The sequence below is a fragment of the Echinops telfairi genome, unplaced genomic scaffold, assembly GCF_000313985.2.
Source record: "Echinops telfairi isolate 266 unplaced genomic scaffold, ASM31398v2 ScPeMD7_7469;HRSCAF=8507_0, whole genome shotgun sequence".
NCBI classification, from domain to species: Eukaryota; Metazoa; Chordata; class Mammalia; order Afrosoricida; family Tenrecidae; genus Echinops; species Echinops telfairi.
In genome coordinates this window covers 25,600,235-25,609,375 of record NW_022111372.1, presented here as the reverse complement: position 1 = coordinate 25,609,375, position 9,141 = coordinate 25,600,235, and the positions used below count along the sequence as shown (strand labels likewise).

Below are 9,141 nucleotides of genomic sequence, written 5' to 3'. Positions count from 1 at the left end.
CCTATTTCTGATAGCCTATGTATTCCCTGTGCCAAGGTTCTCAGGTTTGTCCCAATTCCCTCATTAATGGCCCTAATTGTTTGGGGTTTTATCTCAAGGTCTGTGATCTACCTTGAGTTTATTCTTGTGCATGGAGTGAGGTAAGGGTCTTGCTTCATTTTTCTGCAGGTAGTTTTCCATTTTTTCCAGCACCGTTTATTGAAGATGGCATCTGCTTCCCATTTAATATTTTTTGGGCCCTTATCAAAGATCAGTTGCCTGTATGCTGATGTTTTTTATTTCTGGGTCTTGTCGTTATACCAGTACCACACTGTTTTGACTACTGTGGCCATATAGTCCGTGCTAAAGTCAGGTAGAGCAAGCCCTCCCACTTTGTCCTTTTTCTTGAGGCGTTCTCTGCTAATTCTTGGCTTCTTCCCCCTCCATATGAAGTTGGTAATCTGTTTTTCCAATTCCTTGAAAAAGGATGGTGTTATTTGTATCGGGATAGCATTGAACTTATATAGTGTCTTGGGCAGAACTGACATCTTTACTGTATTGAGTCTGCCAATCTATGAGCATGGGATATTCTTCCATTTGTTGAGGTCACTCTTGATTTCCTGTAGCAGTGTTTTATAATTTTCCTTATGCAAATCTTTTGTTTTTTTGGTCAGGTATATCCCTAAGTATTTCCATTTGTGCTTGGCTATTGTAAAGGGTACTACATTTTTAATCGCCTCTTCTGTGATTTTGTCTGATGTGTAGAGCAGTCCAATAGACTTCTGTTTGTTGATTTTGTACCCTACCACTCTGCCATATTCCTCTATTACTTCCAACACTCTGCTTGTGGAGTTTAAGGGATCTTTGATATATAGAATCATATCATCTGCAAATAATGATAATTTCGCCTCTTCCTTCCCCAGCTGAATACCTTTAATATCTTTCCTTTGTCTTATGTTGTTAGCTAGGATCTCCAATATGATGTTAAATAGGAGTGGGGACAAGGGGCATCCTTGTCTGGTCCCCTTTTTCAGTGGAATTGTTTTCATCTTTTCTCCATTTACTACCACATTAGCTATTGGTTTTCCATACATGGCTTGTATAATATTGAGGAATTTTCCTTCTATTCCTATCTTCTTGAGTGTCTTAAACAGGAATGCGTGTTGGATATTGTTGAATGCTTTTTCCGCATCTATCGATATTATCATGTGGTTCTTATAATTTTTCCTGCCAATGTGGTGAATAATGCGGATGGTCTTTCGTGTGTTGAATCATCCCTGAATATCTGGTATGAATCCCACTTGGTCACGGTGAATTATTTTTTTAAATATGCTTTTGTATTCTATTGGCCAGTATTTTGTTAAGGATTTTTGCATCATGTTCATTAGGGATATTGGTCTATAGTTCTTGATTCTTGTGGCATCTTTGCCCGCTTTAGGTATCAGAGTTATACTAGCTTCATAGAAAGAGTTTGGGAGTTTTCCGTCTTTTTCTATGATCTGGAAGAGTTTGTATAGGATTGGAGTCAGTTCTTCCCTGAATGCTTGGTGGAATTCTCCTGTGAAGCCATCTTGCCCAGGGTTTTTTTTTTTTGTTACTAATCCCTTGATTACCTTGTCTATTTCTTCCATTGCTGTGGATCTGTTGAGGTTCTTGATATCCATCTGGGATAGTCTAGGGAGGCATTGTGTTTCCAAATATTTGTCCATGTCTTCCAAATGGTTAAATTCATTAGAGTATAGACCTTCATAATACTGTGTAATTATCCTTTAAATTTCATTAGGGTCCGTTGTAATGTCCCCTGTTTCATCCCTCATCCTTGCAAATGTCGTTTGTTCCTTTCTTTCTTTGGTTAAGTTTGCCAGAGGTCTGTCAATTCTGTTAATTCTTTCAAAGAACCAACTTTTAGCGGCATTAATTTTTTCCATAGTTTTCTTGTTTTCCCTCTCCTGTATCTCGGCTCTGATTTTTATTATATCTATCCTCTTGCTATTAGGGTTGTTCTGTTGACTCTGCTCTAATTGGTGTAAGTTTTGTGTCGGCATATCATCCACGAGTCTCTCTTCTTTTTTAATGTGTGCATTTATTGCTATCAGCCTTCCTCTGATAAATGCCTTTGCTGTATCCCACAGGTTTTGATATGTCATATTTTCATTCTCATTGGTTTCTAGAAACTTTCTGATTTCATCTATGATGTAGGTCAATACCCACTCCTTTTGCAATAGGAAATTGTTCATCCTCCAATTGTTTACCCTTGTTTTCTTCAGCGTCCTTCTGTTAATTTCAAGCTTTCTGGCGCAGTGATCGGAGAGAGATGTCTGTATAATCTCTAAGTGCTTGATTTACTCAAATTCGACTTGTGCCCCAGCATGTGGTCTATTTTTGCATATGCAGCATGTTAATTGAAGCCTTGTTAAGCTTAACAAAGGTGCCATTGAAAATCTGATGAAGGTGAAGAAGCTGCAACACGTTTTGAACCTTTGGGCTCACACTATTGATACCTCTGATCCTGATAACAAACGCCAGCTTGGGCTCTCCAGGCACATAGAAGTTGCCAGCTTTCCTTGCTGCCAAGCCATTCGGATTTCAGTTCTGCACATCTGCCTGTATTCCTTGTGATAGTGCTTAGCTTTCTCGTAGATAAGCTTCCTCCTTGCCTTTTGAAGCATCTTTTGGGCAAACTTCTTTCTTAGGCGTTTGATCTTTAGTTCTGTGAAATACCTTCGCTTTTTCTTAAGAGTGTCTGGAACAGCAGGGACCTTCTTCTTCTCCGTGACAGCCTCCATGATTCCCGAAGCTTTTCTTTCTTAACTGTCTTTTAAATGCCATTTTGCTTTCTTCGTGTATGATGTTTCTGATGTCATCCCACAGCTCCTCAGGGCTTCTGTTTTAGTGTTTCATGCAAAAAATCTGTTCTTGAAACGGTCTAAAAATTCAGGTGTGAGAGACTCCTGGCTGTAATTTGGCTGTCATGGACTTATTTTCATTTTCTTCGGCTTCAATCTGACCTTGCACAGGAGCAATTATGGTCTGTTCCACAGCGTGCCCCTGGCCTGGTTTTAGCTGCTGATACTGAGCTTCGCCAGTGTCTCTTTCCACAGATGTAGTCCATTTGATTTCTATGTATTCCATCTGGAGAAGTCATGTCCACAGTCACTGTTTGTGTTGTTGAAAGGGGGCATTTGCAATGTCATTGCAAGTTCTATCATGCAACCTCCAGGTTCATTTATATCACCAAGGACATAATTTCCAACTACTGTTTCTTCCTTTTTACGTTCAACTTTTTACTGCCAAACACCAATAATTATCAATGTACTTGATTGCATGTTTGATCAATTTCAGACTGAGTCAGTAAAATTCTCCAATTTCAGCATTAATTTGAGTCATAGTTGTATTGACTGGATTTCCTTATATGAGGATTGATATTATCCTATCAAAGACAGCTTTATATTTCAAGATAGATCTTAAACGTCATTTTTAACAATGAATGTGATGCCATTCTTCTTGAATTTGTCCTTCCTAACATAGTAAAACAGATGATTTTCAGATTCCAAGTGGCTAATCCATTTCAGCTCCCTAATGCCTAGGTTATTAATCTTTATGAGGTCCATTTTATTTTTGATTACTTTCAAGTTTTGAAGTTTCATATTTTGTACAGTCCCAGGTCCATTTATTAACTGATGTTTTCAGCTGCTTCTTCTCTTTTTGTGTGAGGCCCCATCAGCAAATGGAGGTCCCCAAGGCTTTACTCCATTCACGTCATTATGCTCAACAATTCCCTGGAAATCAGGGCTTCCTCAGTCATATTTTAAGCACCTTCTGACCTGAGGGGTCATCTTCTGGCACCATCTCTAACAGTGTTCTGTCGCTATTCATGAGGTTTTCAGGACAATGATCCACTGATACCCACAAGGTTTTCGGTGGCTGACTCCTCTGAAGTGCACAGCCTACTCCTTCTATGTAGTCTGTTCTGAGGCTGGACGCTCTGCTGAAACCTGTTCCCTTTGGGTGATCCTGCTAATATTTGAAATACCAATGACATAGCTTCCAGCATCACAGCAACACACCAGGCACCACTACGGGACAAATGGACAGACAAAAGTGAAGCAGAGTAAAAGGTCAGCAAAAGAGGGGAAGACCCTTCACAAGAGGGATTGATTGACACAGTGACTGAAACAATGGGCTTAAACATTGTAATAATTATGAGGATGGTGCAGAACCAGGCAAGGTTTCTTTCTCTTATCCATAGTTTTGCTGTGAGTGAAGTCAACTAGAGGACATTTAACAACAGCGCTAGTACAAGAAAAGACTCAAATTATGGAGGAAGTTCATTACCAAACCCGAAGGGTGTCTAAGGGTCATAGTCTTAAGTATCCCACCAGTCTCCATATGGTCTTTTTAAATTTTGACTTTTGTTCCATAATCCTCTTCCAACCTTCCTAGTACCTTCCCATGTGCTGCATTTCAGAACAGTTGGTAGTGTGAGCAGTCACCATCTAGTTCTCCTGGTTTCAGAGTCGTGGAGACTGAAGTTCACATGGCACACAGTCCATTGGGTCAATTGTTTCCATGCGTCTTAGGTTTTCTTCACCCTTCTTTCCTCCACACAGGGAAACACAAGTATTTGCACCTTAGAGGACTACTCGTGAGTATTTAAGACCTCAAAATGGTCTCCATGCTATTCCTCAGGCCAAACTAGGATATTTTTAGATGTGTGTGGCTACTGAACCTTTTTTCTGCCAGGGGCCATTTGAATATCGATAACATCATTCAAGGACCAGACTGGTGAAACATATAATTTACCCCTAGTGTGATGATTGTGATTGTTTTTCTTTGATGAGGTGTGTGATGGTAGCTGGTATTGACTTCATGGGCCTTATACAGCCCCCCAGGCCAGACCTTCCTCACCCCTGTTTTACATTCATGTGGCTATTAGCCCTTAAGTCAGTTCCAATTCATGGTGACCCCGTGTATCACCAAACTAACTGTTGCCCAGTCCCATGACATCTGGCAATCACTGGTGTGTTAAAGTCCCCTGTTGTGGCTATTGCGTCAGTCTGTCTCATTGGTGGTCTTCCTCATTTTCACTGATGCTCAGTTTTGTCCAACATATTTTTGTTTTGTTTTGTTTTGTTTCCTGGTGATTGGTTCCTGATGAAGGGTCCAGGGAAAGAGAGCTGAAGTCTCATCTTTGTTTCTCAATAGCATTCTGGTTTCATTTTCTCTAAGATTGATTTGCTCCATTTTCTGGTAGTCTACAATGTGTTCAATGTTCTTCATCAGCACCATAATTCAAATGCATCAATTAGGGGTTTTTTTTGGTCTTTCTTTTTTATTGCCATATTTCTCATGCATAAGAGGTGATTGAAAAAGATCATGGTTTGGATTAGGCATTCCTTGACCATCAAAGTGCCATCTTTGATTTATAAAACTTTAAAGATAACTTGCAAGAGATTTTCTCAATGCGATATATTGTTTGATTTCTTTGCTATTGCTGTCATGGGCATAGATTGTTGATATTTGACTCTTTCTTCCTGGGGTGTATTGGTGATTCAGGTAGAATAAAATTGTTGACAGCTTCAATTGTACCCCCTACCCCCTCTTTTATCACAATGTTAAGGAGCTGTAAGGGCTCAGTAGTTAATCTCTTGACTGATAACAGAAAAGTCAGCAGTTTAAAGCTACCAACTCCTCTGCAGGAAAATGTAGCAACCCACTTCTCTAAAGATTGCAGTTAAAAAACAAAAATGATTAAAGCCTTGGAAACTTTATAGGGCAGTTCTACTCTGTCTGATAGGGTAACAATGCATTGCAATCTACTCAATGGAAAACAACATCTAATTGTTAGAAATTTTGTTTTCTTCATGCTCAGTTGTAATCAATACTTAAGACTATGGTTCTTGACCTTTATAAATAAGTGATTCAAGTTGTCTTCATTTCCTGCAAGCATGATGCTGTCATCGGCAAATCACAGATGAGTCTTGATCCCATCTTCTTCACATTCTTCACAATCTTGCCACATTCTTCACAATCTTCACAATCTTGCCACATTCTTCACATTCTTCACAATCTTGCCATATTCTTCTCCATATAGTCCAGCTTCTTGGATTATTTGCTCAGATATATACAGATTAAATAAATTTGGTGAAAAGATAAACAATTTTTGTAAGAGATTAAATCTGTGATTTACAGATCTAACCAACTACCACATCAGAAAACTCCTCCGCTTCGATTGAAGGGGTTAGAGACAGCGTCAACAGAAAGGACACTTCCTCTCGGAATTTTACAGACAAGATAGGGCAAAGGAGCTACATCTGTTATCCTCTAAGAAAAGAACAAGACCACCCTGGACCAGCTCAGAAATTAGCAGAACTGTGAAGGAGGAGGGCCTTTCCAAGGATAGGTCATTGTCATCTGGATCTCAAGGATGGGATATGGCCATTCAAGCGAAAGAGTCAGGGCCCGAGGCAGAGGGGGCAGATTGTCAGACCCAAGAGGTAGAGTAGAGCTCGCTGGGGTCAAGGGAGTGAGATTGCCACTCCGAAGGACGAGGGGAATGGGATCAGCAAAACTAAGAGAGCAGAGCGGCCATCCCAGGCTCATGGGAGGCAGAGCCGAAGCCCAGTGATGAGGACCGTTCCACCCAGAATCCAGAGAGAGTGTTCAGCATCCAGAGCCTGGAGGCCAGGGCCATTTCTTAGCTGGCGTCCGAGGGAAGAGGCTCATGGTCGAGGCTTGAGAGCTAATGTAAATTGTTTTGCTAGGTTTAGGGCTTGCTTAGAGTCTGTTAGGAGCCCTGGCGGTATAGTCTTTACACGTTGGGCTGCTAATCAAAAGGTCAGCAGTTTGAAACCACCAGCTGTTCCTTGGGGGAAATATGGGTCTTCCACTCCCATAAACAGCTACAGTCTCAGAAACTCACAGGGGCAGTTCTACCCCGTCGATCGGGGTCATGGTGAGTCCGCATCAACTTGAAGACAGTGAGTTTGATTGGGGGTTTTAATTACAATAACACACCCCAAAAATTGCTCCTAGATAGATCTATCCATCTCTTTTGTGCTAGTATTGTCATACAAGTCACATCTATGCAGATTAATAATTAATGATTTATGCAACTGTCTTTTAAATCAGGAGGAAAAAAGATGCAAACAGAAATAATGGATGCTGTGTTTTATGTTTTCCTGTGTAATTATCCTTGGGAGTGACCAACAGTTAAGCACTCAACTGCTCAACAACATGTTAGCATATCAAACCTGTGCAGAGGCACCACAGAAAACAGGCTTGAGAGCAATCCCTATGAATCAGCTCAGCAGCAACTAACAACAACAAAGTCATCTTTACTGGTACTCTTCAATCTTCATGCAGACCCAAGTTACGATCTAGTGCCTCATTTCCACCTGCAGGACTCTCTTTATTTCTTACAACACAGATATGCTGTGATGAATTCTCTGTTTAACTCAAAAACTAAAACCCAACTCACTGCCATCGAGTCTACGTCAACTCATAGCGACCTTGTGAGCAGGGTAAAACTGGCCCTGTGAGTTTCCAAGACTATAACTCTCTCTCTCTCTCTCTTTTTTTTTTTATAAATCATTTTATTGGTGGCTCGTACAACTCTTACCACAATCCATCCATCCACCCATCGTGTCAAGCACATTTGTACATTTGTTGCCAGTACCATTCTCAAAACATTTTCTTTCTACTTGAGCCCTTGGTACCAGCTCCTCTTTTTTTCCTAAGCAAGTAGAAAGATTCATCTTTCTCCTGAAGAGCAAGTGCTGGTTTTGAACTGCTGACCTTGCAGTTAGCAGCCCAATTCATAACCATTATGCCACCAGGGCTCCTGTTCTGTTCAACTAGAAATGCTTTGAGTTAGTTAACTGTACCAACCTGGCCGAGAATCACATGTGGGGCTAATTGAAAGACGGAGGGATAAATGGATGGTGAGCCTTACCTTTCTAGTTCTCCAGTCTCTTGCTTTGTGATGGTCGCACAGGGTGCAGCTGTCTTAGCAGTTCCCTGCTTCAGCTTGCAAGATTGACTTCCTACAAGACATCCCCAAGGAGAAGCTACATGGACCTATCCCGATGCAGCCCTGGGTGCTGGAGCAGCCGTGTGGAGACCCCTGCTAGTGCTGAGATGCTTATTTGTTCACTGACTCAGCTTTCCTCCTGCAGTCAGCATCATTGCCTCTGTTTTGTGAGGTGGAGGACTTTGTGGACTGGTGTTGGGTTAATGTTGGACTTGTGGGCTTGGGCAGCATTGGGTTGGGATGTTTTCGTGATGCACATTTTCTTTACATAAAACTCTCTCTTATACATGAGTTGCTGTGGATTTGTTTCTCCAAAGTACCCAGACTAATACAGCTTTAATTTCTCTTTAACTTTTGAAGAATAATTTTCTTGAAGAAAAAAATGATTGGCTTACAATGTTGTTTTCTTTCAGAATTTTAAATACTATGGAATCCCACTGCCTTCTGGCCTCCATAGTTCCTAATGAGAAGTCAGCTGTTATTTTATGAAGGATCCCTGTACATGATCACTTTCTTCTCTCTTGCTGACTTTAAGATTGTCGTTTTGATGCTGTATTTAGTTATGATGTATGTAGATGTGAATTTTAAAATTTTATCCCACTTGTTGAGTTTCTGGGTTATAGGTTAATGCTTTACATCCAATTTGGAATAGTTGGGGCCATTATTTCTTCCAAATTCTTGTTAGCCGTTTCTCTTATTTCCTTCTGGGGCTGCCAGTCTGCATACATTGATATACTGGATGGTGGGCCATGGGTTCCTGAGACTTCTTTTTTTTTTTACTCTTCTTTCTGCGCCTTCGGCTGGATAACTCCAATTGATGTGTCTTCCAGGTCACTGCCTCTGTCTTCTGCCTGCTCAAATATGCTGTTGAGCCACTCTTCCAATGTTTTCATCTGTTAGTGTAGTTTTGAACTTCATATTTCAATTTGATTCTTTTTAATGATTTCCATCTCTTTCTTGGCATTCTTTATTTAATGAGACATTATTCTCATGCTTCCTAAGTTCTTTATATATTTGTTCTTGTTGTTTAGACACTTAAAATAGCTTATTTAAAGCCTCTGCCTAATAAACTCCATGTCTACGCTTCCTCAAGGGTAGTTCCTACCCTCTCCCCCACCCCCTGCCACATT

The 9,141-nt window shown here is 40.6% G+C and overlaps 1 protein-coding gene across 1 annotated transcript in view; it reads right to left on the bottom strand.

Annotated features, from left to right (window-relative positions):
• The window catches only part of MRPS6 (mitochondrial ribosomal protein S6), a 202,086-nt gene that overhangs the window by 114,906 nt on the left and 78,039 nt on the right, over nt 1-9,141 (bottom strand). The gene's annotated exons all lie outside the window — the stretch shown is intronic.